This window comes from Rousettus aegyptiacus, unplaced genomic scaffold (assembly GCF_014176215.1).
Source record: "Rousettus aegyptiacus isolate mRouAeg1 unplaced genomic scaffold, mRouAeg1.p scaffold_m13_p_6, whole genome shotgun sequence".
Lineage (NCBI taxonomy): Eukaryota > Metazoa > Chordata > Mammalia > Chiroptera > Pteropodidae > Rousettus > Rousettus aegyptiacus.
In genome coordinates this window covers 73,476,761-73,490,395 of record NW_023416309.1, presented here as the reverse complement: position 1 = coordinate 73,490,395, position 13,635 = coordinate 73,476,761, and the positions used below count along the sequence as shown (strand labels likewise).

The following is a 13,635-nucleotide window of genomic DNA, read 5'->3' as shown; positions in this document are numbered from 1 at the left end:
TCCAGAGCTACTTTTACCAAAGTGTGCTTCCAGTGATGCTGCAGCCTGCATGGAAAGAGGCTCTTTTTGAGAAATGCTCCATGACTGTTGCTCTCAAAGCATTGCGAGGAGGTCATTCTTTACTCTGCCCTTTTAGGAGGATCTCAGGAGAAATGACTCTGTGGTATTGATCTTAATACCAAGAGTAGGAGGAGTTTTCCTGAGTAATTGCTTTGCTATTAATCTCATGGGCTCTTGAAACTGTATTATTGACTGAGTCACCCTTCCTACATTAACTGCTGGGACATTCAGAGCAGATCTGCGCCTCCCATACAAAACAATTAGGGTATCACTAGTCTACATTTTATGCTTGTTCCTGGTTTGTGATGGCCCCACCTTCCTTTTTCATTATTCTTTTCCCTTCTTTATTCAGGTAAAATTACATCCAGTGAAATACACAAATCTTTTTTTTTTTTTAACGGTGAAAAATTTTTATAATTAGGATTAGCCAGCTGGACTCAGTTTAGATGATCCCAATTTTTCTGGCAACATCTAAAGCATCATAGTCGGGAGCTGGCTGAACATATGTCTTCTTCTCTCCATCAGGCCTGATCAGGGTGTTGACTTTGGCCACATCAATATCATAGAGCTTCTTCACAGCCTGTTTGATCTAGTGCTTATCGGCCTTGACATCCACAATAAACACAAGTGTATTGTTGTTTTCTATCTTCTTCATGGCTGACTCAGTAGTCAGGGGGAACTTGATGCTAGCGTAGTGGTCAAGCTTGTTTCTCTGGGGACGGGGCACTCTTCCAAGGATATTTGGGTTGCCTTCGGAGCCGCAGTATCGTGGGCCCTCGGAAGATGGATGGATGACGTGCGTATCTTCTTTTTTTGTGTGGCTATAATGCCTTTCAGCAATGCTTTCTTTGCCTTTAAAGCCTTTGTTTTGGCTTTGGCTTTAGGTGGGGCAGTGGTTTCCATTTTCGCTTTTGGCACCATCTTCGTGAAAAGGGCGCAAATCTTAATATAGAATTGGATGAGGTATTTTTTTAAGTTTACGAAGGAAATGCAAGTTGATATATTTGCACATAAATATTCAGGTGTAACTCAGCTTCATTTATCTTACATGAATATTTAATAGTGAAAAGTCACACTATTGAGTGCTATCAAGTGCCATATGTTTTGCTTTGGCTCATTGTTTCTGCTGAGCTAATCAGTGGAGGGTGTGAGGAGGCCGGGGCACTGCACAAAATACGGAGCACTTCACGAATTTGCGTGTCATCTTTGTGAAGGGGCCATGCTAATCTTCTCTGTATCATTCCAATTGTTTAGTATATGTGCTGCTGAAGCGAGCACAATTGAATGAGTTTTGACAACACAAATGCTGAAACCCATCAACTCAAAAAGAGTCTGGAAGCTTTGGCTAGAAGTAAATGATTCAAGGGTCTTTCGGTTGCAAACACTTTGAAACAGAGTGCTTCAAAAAAGCAGGAAAAGCTAAGAGTTCTTACAGTAAAAAGTACATCCTCAAGAAAAATCAGTCCTGCATTCTTGCCTCTGGATTTGTCAGAGATGGTAATCCTCTAGATGACCAATGGTCTGGTTATAGGAACATTCTTTCCTTAGTCCTTCAGGGGGTAATTAGAGGGTTATTTGAAGGTTTGATGTATATCCAGGCATTGTCACAGGGCTAGAAAATTCAGAAGCTTGAGTTTCCAGATAGTTAAAAACAAGAATAGAATTGTTTCTTCATGTCTCAACCAACTTGATTTTAGTAATTTAGCAGCTTGACTCCAGTGACTCCATATTATTTCTTCTCTCTGTTCCTCATACCTAACACCCAAATCAAAAGAAAGAGCATTTCTATCACCCAGAAATTTCTTTCATATTCTTTTACAGTGAGTCCCTCACCGCAAAACTACCCTTTCCCTGTTTTTAATGTATACTCTTATTATTTTTCACATATTCTTTTAAATACCTTGAATCCTCTTTTGGAATAAAGAAGGGCATGAATAATTAGGATAGTAAAATGCTGAAGAAGCCTTATCCCTGGCACATTCCCTTACAGAGCTTACCTTCCAATTGAGAAAACGACACCCACAGGGCAGGTAATGCTGAGGAAGCTCAGAGTGGCTGATGCCACCATCTCAGGCCTTCTGACCAGGTCCTCCTCCCTGCCTCGTGTCTGAAAACCTCTTCCATATCTTACTACCCAGCCTGAGGTGCTCCCCAGGACACCTACTTATGGATGACTCTTGCCCTTATTTCATCTGCCCTTTTCCATTTCTAATCATTATGGACCCTCCACCTCCTTCAACGCAGTCCCAAACTCAGTCTCCATAGTTCATCCAACAAACCATTTGTGCTACGTGCCTAATCACTGTGCCAGGTGATGAGGCCCCAAAGATGAAGCTAAGATGGTTCTGGCTCTCTGATAAGTGAGGGGCTTGCTTACCCACATGTGTAAAAGTCACTTCTCAATACGAGGCAGTATGTGACTTCAGAAGATGAGTTTCACCTTAAACTTGTGTACACTAGCCTCAGCTGGGCCGCTCTAGTGCTCAGATATCAATGGTCCTTTAATTTATTAAGTATTCAAAAATACTTATTCTATGTTCACTAGGTACCGGGCACAGATCTTGACACTTGGGATACATCAGTAAACAAAGCTGTAAGGCCCCTGCCCTCCGGGAGCTCACATTTTAATGGAAAAGACACATTATAACTGTAATAAATAAGTAAATCATGTAGTATGTGAGAAAGTGACAATTACTATGGTATATGGGGGCCAGATGCAGGATTAAATGAAGTGATCAGCGTAGGCCTCATTGAACAGGTGAGACTGGAGCAAAGACTTAAAGGTAGCCAGGCAGGAAGCCCTGTGTATATTCTGGAACAGTGGTTCTCAATCAGTGGTGATTCCTCCCTCTCACCCAGGGAACTTTTGCCAATGTCTGGAGACATTTTTACTTGTCACAACTCGTGTGTGAGTGTGTGTGTGTGTGCGTGTGTGTGTGTGTGCGCGCGCGTTGTAGGGGTATGCTATTGGCATCTAGTAGGTAGAAACTGTAAACATCTTACATTGCACAGGACAGCCTCCCATGACAAAGAGTCACCAGGTCCAAATAGTCAATGCTACTATTTGGTCTGTCAGAGGGAACAGCCAGTGCAAGACCTGAGGCGGATGTGTGTCTGGTGCTCACAGAACTGTGTGGCTGGAGGGAAGTACTAGGAACCAGGGTAGGAGGGGCACCAGGGCTGCTGTCATAGAACAAGGAGGGCCTGTGAGGACTTAGGAGGCTTCGTTCCAGTGATGTGAGCTAAGAAGCCACTGCAGGATTTAAATGGAGGAATGATGTCATCTCACTGGACATTTTGGAAGCTCCGCGAGGCCGCTGGACTGGGAACAGACTAGGGGATGGGAGTGTCAGAGTAGAAGCTGGAGCCACAGAAGACCAAAGCTGTGACACTGGGAGCCAGCTCAGCCTCCTGTTCAGTTTCTTCTCTTTCCTCACAGCTCTCATCCCAATCCCTCTCTTTTGCTCTCAGCTGAGAACCTCAGTTCAGACTTCAGAGCAAAAGCAGCAGCTGTCAAATGGGACTCCCACTTCCCACCATCACACATCGAACACTCCTTTCCTGGTACAGGCCAAGTCCATGATGAGGGCCTACGATTCCCCTTCTGTCCCTTTCCTTCAACACTCAGGTATGCTCTGGTATTTCCCATGTAAAAAACAAATCAAATAGACAAAATTCTCCGTCAACACATGAAATTCGGGTTGGGGGTCACCATTGAGGCCAATCTCCTGAACTGTTGAATTCTTTCATTATAAAAGATTCTACGGATTCCCACCACCTTTCTGTATGAATTCTTCTTCCCATGACCATGCATTTTCCCCTCAAATGAAACAGAAGGAGGCAATTGAAAATATTTAACAAAAATGATTAAATGCATTAAAAAATACTGTTTGGGGGGGGGTGGGGCAAAATTCTTCCCTCTACATTTCTTTAGTTCTTATGGCTGGACTGGTAATAAAATAATAAAATCGACACAGACCAAATTAAAAGGTAAAACACCAATTTAATATATATACACAGAAGAAACACAATCAGGTGCTCAGATCATAAAATGAGGCTCGAAAAATTATCAAACTGGGCACCTTTTAATACTTGTTAAAGAAGTGATAAATTTGTGATATTGATAGGACAAAGGAAGTTGGTGCTCATTAGGAAGGAATCTAAGCAAGGGAGTTTGGGCTTGGGTAATAAATTAGTAAAGGCCTTACAAGGTTTTTTTTACACAGGCTTTTCAACTCTGGATTGTATAACTCTTGTGATAAGGTTGTCTGTCTCTCAGCCCTCAGGAGCAGGGAGGGCATCTATCTTGTGGAGATTTATTTTTTGCATTTAGAGAGACAGACAAGAGTCAGAGAGGTCCTGCTGCTTCTCAAGTGACTTTAATTTGAAACAATCACCATGCGATTGTGGGATATCTTTGGGCGGCCTGCCCTGAGCCCTGACAGTACCCTCCCACCAGCCCTGGGGCCTCCTTCAGCTACCACCTCCCAGACTCCACATCCCTTTAGAGCCAGACTTCACCTTCACCCACTGCAGTCTGGTTTCTGCCTCCCCATCTCCACAGAAAATGTTCTAATCTCATTGTTAAATTAGCACAGCTGACCCCTCCCTGCTCCCTGATACCCTCTCCTCTCCTCCTCCCTAGCTGGCTGTTTTCTTCTAGTCTTCTGGAGTTCCTCAGGCTTTGGCCTGCCTCCACTTTTCCTCTCTCCCTCCATTCTCTCTAGGTGATCCCCTTCCATAGCTTTAAATATCATTTATATCATTTAAAAATATCATTTATACCTTCAGCCTGGCTTCAGCCTGAAATGCCCAAGTGCTAGGCTGACTTCTCTGCTTGGACATCTTGCAGGTACTTCAGACGTAACACCATCAGAATGGAGCTCTTTGCTTCAACCCTGTTTCTCCCTGGAAGTCCCATCTCGATATATGGCAGTTATATCCACTCATATGCTTGAGCCATGTGAACTGCCTTTGGTTCCTCCTCTCCTTTAGGACCATTTCGAAGTCATGTTGCTATTCCCCAAGTCATGTTGTGACTATATCTCAAGGCCCTCCACATCTCTCTCTTTGCACTGCCTCCACCTTAGACTAAATTGCTGTCATCCCTTACCTAGATGGCTACAGGAGCCTCCAGCCAGGCTCCCTGCCTCCTCTTTAGCTCCCTCCAGTCTGGTCCACATAATCTTTCTAAAGCAAAGTCTCTTCTGTCCATGGCTGAACCCAATTTAATGACTTCCTTTGCCCTTAGGATAAACTTCAAACTGTCAACTACAGCTTCAGAGCAGGCCACACCCTTCCTTCACCATGCTCTGCCAGGTCTTCCTACCCCTGCACCTCCATTTGCCTTCTGGGGATGCTCTTCCCACCCTCCCCACAAAATATATCATTTATGTTAATATATCTTTTATTGTTTTATGAAATTTTTAATTGTTGTAAAATACACAACAAAATTTACCATTTTAAACATTTTTAAGTGTACAGTTCAAAAGTGTTAAGTATATTCACTTCATTGCACAATCTTCATTGCCATCCATATATAAAACATTTTTTATTTTGCAAAATTGAAATTTTGTACCCATTAAACAACAATTGCCCATTCCTGCTTCCTCTCAATCCTTGGCAACCACCATTCTACTTTTCTGTCTCTATGATTTTGACCATTCTAGGTACCTCATATAAGAACAATATAGTATCTGTCTTTTTGTGACCTGGCTTATTTCACTTAGCATAATGTCATCAAGGTTCATCCATATTAAGGCATGTGTTTGAATTTCCTTCCTTTTTAAGGCTAAATAATGTTCCATTGTACGTTTATACCACATTTGGTTTATATAATTTTCCATCAATGGCCATTTGGGTTGCTTCCACCTTTTGGCTTTCAATTCCTTTGGGTATATACCCAGAGATAGAATTGCTGGATCATATGATAATTCTATTTTTAATTTTTTGAGGAACTGCCATGCTGTTTTTTTGCAGTGGTGGCACCATTTTATACTCCTACCAGCAGTGCACAAGGCTTCCAATTGCTTCACATCCTTGCCAACACTTGTTATTTTATGAGTTACTTTTTAAATTTAGCTGCCCTAATGGATGTGAGGTGATAAATTGTTGTGGTTTTGTCTTCTTCAAGACTAGTGATATTGAGCATCTTTTCACGTGCTTATTGCCCATTTGTTTATCTTCTCTGGAAAAACGTCTATTCAAATCTTTTGTCCATTTCCTATTTGGATTATATTTTTGTTTTTGAGTTGTAGAAGTTCTTTATATAACCCCTTACTAAATATACAATTTTCAAATATTTCTTTCCATTCGGTGGGGTTGCCTTTTCACTGTTGACTGTCTTTTGACACACAGAGGTTTTAAATTTGATATAGTCTAATTTACTTATTTTTAGTTTTATTGTATGTGCTTCTGCTGTCAAAGCCAAGAAATCATTGCCAAATCCAATGTCATTAAGCTTTTCCCCTACGTTTTCTTCTAAGAGTTTTGTAATTGTAGCTGAGAATACTCATAAATTCCTCTCTCCCTGAGGCCTTATATAATCTCAGCTGCCTTCCCATTGCCCTGCATTCTAAGGGCCCACACAGTCCAGCTTTCCCTTTGTGGTTTTACTTGATGGACACTTGTCATTATCTGGAAGCAAAGGCCCCTTGTTCTCACTGCAGGACCAACATCCAGCACAGCACTTGGCACCTAGTGGGCCTTCATACATTTTTTGTTGAATGAATGGTCAACTGTTAAGTAAATGGGACAGACAGTGAGCATGGGGATGAGGGAGGTGTTATAGGCTGTATGGTCAGAAAGAAGTGAGGTCTGAGCTGAACCTTGAAGGCAAGGGAGGGTTTGGAGAGGAAAGAAGTTTGGGAAGGGCTTCTAGCTAGAGGAAACAGCATATACTCAGAGGTGAGAATGAGCAAGACTTTCTGATATCAGTAGGTGGCCAGACAGTCTGGAGCAGGGGCTGCATGGGGAGCAGTGGCCAAAAGGGCTGGGTGAGCCTATCCTACACTGGGCGTATGAGTCTGACCAGAAGGATGAGGCAAACCAGTGAGGGGCTGAAACCACACTGTGAAATAATAAAATATGGTTTTTGGAACATTCTTTGGCAATAGGATGTAAGATGGTTGTGAGTGGGGGATATTCTAGAAAAGGTTTCAAGCCAACAGAGGTGAGTATGGAAACCTCTGCTGGCTTAAAACCTCTTCCACACTATCTGAGAACAAAGCTCGTAACTTAAATGCTATGGCCTTTCAATCTTTTGCCAAGCTCTTTGTTACAAACATCCTGGGCAGAACTAACTGGTCACCTCTCAGCTTCCTGGTATGACTCAGTTTACTGTGCTGGTTGTGCAGGCAGGATTGGTCATGCATACACAGTGGCTTTGTCCTTGTCATCTCTTATCCCTGCACTACACAGCTGGACACACAGCAAGCCCTGAACTGATAGATCAGATGAATAAATGTTTCATTATAGGCATTCTTTCCGTTAAATTGGGTCTGCCTGCCTCTCCACCACACTTTAAAGGAAAAGCCTGCTATGTTTTCTCAGACTGTCTAGTCAAACAGAATACAGAGTACATTCCTTGTACCCAACTACAATTTCCTCTTTGTATAATGAAAATGCTTTGCACAACTCCTTGCATGCAAGTGTGAGCTCAATAAATATTTGTTAGCGGTGAACAAATAATCATTGGCTGACTAACCTAAACATGACTCAAGAACATACAAAATGTAAATAAGCCTCAGCATCCACCAAAAGCCCAAAGACAAAGCTGCCACCAGTGTGGGCATTTGGTGTCATTTAGCCGCTTACGATCTGATCTGGGGAATTTCCTACTACATGCATGTTGGTAGGAAGTAGAGCCTTCCACCCTTGGTGGAGGCCCCAAAGCTAGAGGTTCACTTTCCTAGCATTCCTTGCAGCTAATGGGGGGCACGTGACCCAGGTTGAGCCAGGTGGATGACTGCCCATCAGGGTTTGGTTTGACGGCTACAGAAACAAAACAACAAGGAGAGCATCCAGTCCAAGGACAGCAGCAGCCTCTAGCATCCAGAGTCAGTGGTACTGGCAGTCCTGGCTGTGTACCTGTGCCCTGAGTGTACTGTAGTGAGCACATCTCCACCAAACCAGACCTACAATGAGCATTGGTCCCTGTCCATGGCGTAGTTTCTTTGACCAGCTTGTTTCCTGAGCCTGGTTATCCAGCCTTCATGGTGATTCTGGAAGCCACCTATGGGCTTCTAATAAATTCTTCTTCTGCTTATAAACAGCAGGAGTGGTTTTTATTGCTTTCAATTAAAATTCCTAATGGCTCAGCCACAGACAAGAGCTTGAGGTGGAGGTAGAGGCCTTAAGCTCTGCTCATCTGAGGGCCATGCATCAGCTTCAGGCCCACGCTCTGCCCAGGGAACTCATCCAGCAAGGTCTGAGCAGGGCTCTGAAGCAGTGGGGGCAAAGGCTGAGAATGCCCTTCTTAGAGCAGAGGTCCCAGACCAGCAGCAGAGTCATCACCTGAAATGCAAATTCTCCCTTCCAGACCTATAGAATCAGAACTCTAGGGACGGGGCCCTTTAGGTAGTTCAGATGCACCCTAAAGTTTGCCCTAGCACTTCAGGGCAGCAGCAAAAGTGACAGAAATCAGAGACTCTGTTCTAGTCCTTGGCTAATTGACTTTTTATACATTTGTTTTACCTCCGAGTCTAGGTTTTTTTTTCATCTATTAAATGGGGATCATAATATCACCATAGAGGTTTGTTCCAAGGATTAAATTCAATAACACTCTATACATACAGTGGTAAACATGGTTCCTGGCATACAGCATAGGCCCCAAAATTGCAGCCATCACTGTTAGGCCTAGTTGTAATTAGTCCTCTTAGTAGACAGCTGTGCAAATTTGGGCACGGTCCCTAGTTTCTCAGCCTCATTTTTTTCTTTTCTCTGTAACATGCAGATAACAGCCCTCACCTCCTAGCCTTGTTTGGCAAATCAAGGAAGATAAAATATGAAAGCAGTTTTTTATCCAAGTTAAAACAGGAAACTATGAAAGCACAAACTAAAATACAAAAGGTGAAAAATATTCAACCTGGACCAACACAAGATGAGGTGGGGCTCACTTGTGGGCTTCTCATCAAGCATACGCTGGGTTCCCACTGGGGGCAGGAGTGGCATTAGGCTGTGGGGATCTGGAGGGAACCAGGCAGATATAGTCTCTTCTCTTGAAGTTGCTCATAATTTAAATTTCAACTCAATCAGACTAGTGTAGACTGCTCATATTTCTACAGTGAAACATTTGTATAGGGTTGTATGTGTATATATGTGTATATATACACACATAACTTATTTATATATTTATATTTATTAAGATATAAAAATTATATTCATATTCATACATATATAACTACAAAATTCTCTATGTATATATTCAATGTATAAAACTTTGTCTCTATATGTGTGTGTGTTAAATATGTGTGTGTATATGTAGTTGTATAGATTTGAATTAGGTTTAGATTGAGGTTAATTTGGAAAATGTACATTTAAAAAATGTGTTGATAATTCCCTTCCTTGTTGTAAAACAGTTATTTACTTATTTAGAAGAGATGAGACATACATATAAAATGTGTGGTAAAAAATTCCCCCTCACCACAGACCCCCAGATATCCAGTATCCTTTCTGCAGAGGAAGCTTCTGATACCTGTTTCTTGGGTCTCATTCCAGAAACATAGGTTTTGTGTATACAAGATGTGTGTGTTTTGCAGTTTTGCCTTTTGTACTTAACTTATTCCTTATATGGCTGCATGTATATATTAGGTTTTTTCCACTATTTTTCTGCCACAAACAATTCTACACCGACAGAATACACGACTTTAAAGTATGCCATGACATGATCCCAACTCTCTACTCCAGCAGAATCCCCCGACCCAGGCCTGATTTCTTTTCAGCCCATTTTCCCATTTGAGAACCAGAGAATTCAGTGGCTCACCTAAGGCATTAGCAAAGGCCAAAGCCGGTAGGTTTGAATTAGGTTTCTGATTCTCCAACGCACCTCTAGCCAAAGAGTTAGTGACTGTTGCCAGACATAATGCATTTTTTGACTGATCTGTGCATTTATTACATTTGACTTCCCAAAAGGGTCTGAGGTGGCTGCCGTTGAGGTATCAGGACTTGTATTTGCTTACCACATCTTCTCCTGCTTGGAGGGAGTCCAGACGGTCTGACCCATCATAGCCAGGCCAGAACTGAGTCAAGCTGTAGCTTAGAGCCAAGGCTGAGGCAGGTGCCAAGGGTTGGGGCCAAACTAGATAGATCTCATTAGCTATCGGGCCAAGAATCATGCTGCCAACAACACAGCCAAGTTTGCGCTTCAGGCCAGGGAGGGTATAATGCACACACCACCTGGGAGTCTGTCCTCCTCCTGACACTCAGTACCTGTCTAGGTTGAGTCTTACTTTGAGGCAGATATGAATGGATGGAGAGCTGGGGATAAAAGTAAAAACCTTGTGACCTGGGGAATTCTGAAATACTTGGAGAAGATAGAAAGGCAAAAAAGGAATGAAAGTCAGGCTAATGATTGCCCACCTAACCTTGGAATGCTGACTCCTCGTCTCTGCTCATCAAATCCTACTCAGTCTTCAAAGCCAGGGCCTCTTTTTCCTGGGGAGTTATGGAACACATGGAGAGAGGAGGTCAGTTTGGAGACCGAGGTTTGAATTCTGGTGCTTCCACTTTCTGGCTGTGGCCTTTGAGCAAAATCACTCATTCTTTCATGCAACAAATATGTATGAAGTGCTAGGTTCTGAGGAACAAATAAATCACAGTCCCTGAACCCATAAAGCTGGCAATAAGACAGATCTGTAAACAAATGATAACACGATGGGATAGTGATGTGGTCAGGGTGAACACAGGCAGCTGGAACACAGAAGGAGGCCCCAACCAGGAAAACCACACGCAGAGAATGTGAAAGGTCCAGGTAGAAATCCCTTAAGGAATTCCTTGGAACCAACCAAGAAAAAGTAGCCATTTATTCAACAAATATATAAAGTGCCTATTGTGTGCCCAGCACCAAGCAAAGCACAGGAGATACAATAAGACAGACTTAGCCTAACATCACACTCATGGAACTTCACATTCCAGGGAGGGAGACAGACAATAAATATAAATTGCAGTAAGTACAACGATGGAAACACACAGTGTTATGATCAAGAATAACACAGGGGAGTGCAAATGAGGAGTGGGGAAACAAGGAAGCACCTTGTAGTGTCTGACCAGAATCAGAGGTATCATTATGAATTTACTATATAATATTTCTATATCTTATCTTTCTCTGATAAAGAGGCTAGACACCTCAAGGGGTGCTGAGTTTACTTTGTGCTTTTGCTTTCTAAATACACTCTTCCATGATGGAAAATAACTCCTTGAAGAAATAGCTACTGACTTCAGGGCTGGTGCTGAGGAAGTACAAGGTGTGCCTGGAGCATCTTAGTGTGCCAGAGGAGAGAGGAGAGAGAGAAAACGAGAGAGAGAGAGAAGGAGAGAGAGAGAAGGAGGAGGAAGAAGAGAAAGGCAGGAAGGAAGGAAAGAAAGAGCTCAAAACCGAACATCTTCACAGGAACCAGATAAACAAGTTTCCTACTGAATGAATCTGGAACAATTTAAGTATTAATATGAATAATGATTTAATGAGTTATAATATATTTAAAACATATGAGTGCAGTTATACTAAAAATAAATGCAAGTAATAAATAAATGAGGGAGAAGGGAAATTACAGTAGGATATAATTAATAAATATAATGGGAGAACGAAATTCCCATTTTGCAATCAACGTAGTAATAATTGATTCAGACAAAAATTATTAATGGATGCTAAATTTTAGATGAAAGTTTGTTGGAGGACAGGCTATTTACAAAGTCTCAAAATTTATTTCCGCAAACTATTTATAACTTACAAAGATAAAAAAGGTAACTTTAAAGTAGAGAAGCTTGGCACATGTGACCTTAACCAAAGGATCAGAGTTAACATTGCCAGTAATGGAATGAGGTGATGTCCTGTGCCTCCTCATGTGTGACACCAAGGACACAACATTTCCTCCCTAGAATATGCAACTTGAATTTAATCATGAGGACAACATTAGGGGAAATTCTGTGATATTTTGTGACCTATAATATATATATATTTTATCTCCGTCTGCATTTCTGGCACAAAGTTCCTAAAACCCTTGGAATTTCCCAAATGATAAGAACAATGGGAGCATCTCGTTAAAGCATTTGACTTTTTTTTTTTGTTTTGTCCTCAGTTCCTGAAATAGCTCCATAGCCATAAAGGTGAAAGGAGCATCTTGTGTCATAACAAATCCATTTTAACTCCACATGAGTGTATTAGTTAATAAGGTGGCTTTTGGAAAGCCCGTAAGGATGGGGGCTGGTTGCCAGGGAAACAAACCATGTGATTAGAGGGTTGAACTTTCAGCCCCACTCTACCTTCACATCCAAGGAAGGAAGAAGGGCTAATGGACGACGATTTAATCAATTGTGCCTACTTAATGAAGCTTCTCTAAAACCGCAAAAGGACTAAGTCTAGAATACTTCTGGGTTGGTGCACGCATGGAGGTGCTGGGAGGGCGGCATACCTGGAGAAAACATAGAACTTCCATACTCCTTCTTATATATCTTGCCCTGTGCATCTCTTCCATCTGGCTATTTCTGAGTTGTAAACTTTTGTAATAAATTGGTAATCTAATAAATAAACTGTTTTCTTGAGTTCTGTGAGCCAATCTAGCAAATTGAACTTGAGAGGTAAGTTGTAAGAACCTGATTTATAACCAGTTGGTAGAAGCATAAGTAACCTGGATTTGTAATTAGTGTCTGAAGATGGGGGAAGACACGGTCTTGTAGCACTAAGCCCTTAACATGTGGGATTTTACACAATCTACAGGTGGGTGATGTCAGAATTAAGTTAAATTGTAGGACAGGACACTCAGTTATTGTCACAAAATTGCTTGGTGTGTGAAAAACCCACACATCTGGTATCAGAAGTGAAGTAGCATTGTAGAGTATTGAGAGTAGAGGAGACACGCAGCAAGTAAATTTTTCCTTTACACGTTCCGTAACTTTACTGTACTCAAAAATATCGATGTCACGAAAGACAAAGAAAGGTCTAAATGGTACTCAATTAAAGGAGCCTAAAAAGACATATTACAATATATAATCCTGAATTAGAAGAAACAATTGATATAAAGGGGAAATTTGAATATAAATATTAGATAATGGTATTATATAGATATAAACTATCCAGAATTGGATAGTTATATCATAGTAAAGTAAGAGGAAAATCCTTGTTCTCAGTAAATCTGTGCTGAAGTATATAGGGTAAAAATGTATGGTGTCTACCCATAACTTTCCAATATTTCAATAATAATAATAATAATAATAATAATAAGTACATCTATGTATTTTATATATGTGTGTGTGTGTGTGTGTGTGTGTGTGTGTGTGTGTGTGTATAGAGAGAGAGAGATAAAGTAATTGTGGAAAAATATTTAACCACTGGTAAATACAAGAGAAAGGTCTAAAGATAGT

The 13,635-nt window shown here is 41.4% G+C and overlaps 1 non-coding gene and 1 pseudogene across 1 annotated transcript; both read right to left on the bottom strand.

Moving 5' to 3' along the window:
• Positions 1-502: 502 nt before the first annotated feature.
• On the bottom strand, positions 503-981 carry LOC107506395 (annotated as a pseudogene).
• A 248-nt stretch (positions 982-1,229) lies between these two features.
• On the bottom strand, positions 1,230-1,338 carry LOC118604390. The gene has a single exon (XR_004951706.1). It is a non-coding gene; the product is annotated as a U6 spliceosomal RNA (small nuclear RNA).
• Between the last annotated feature and the right edge of the window lie 12,297 nt (positions 1,339-13,635).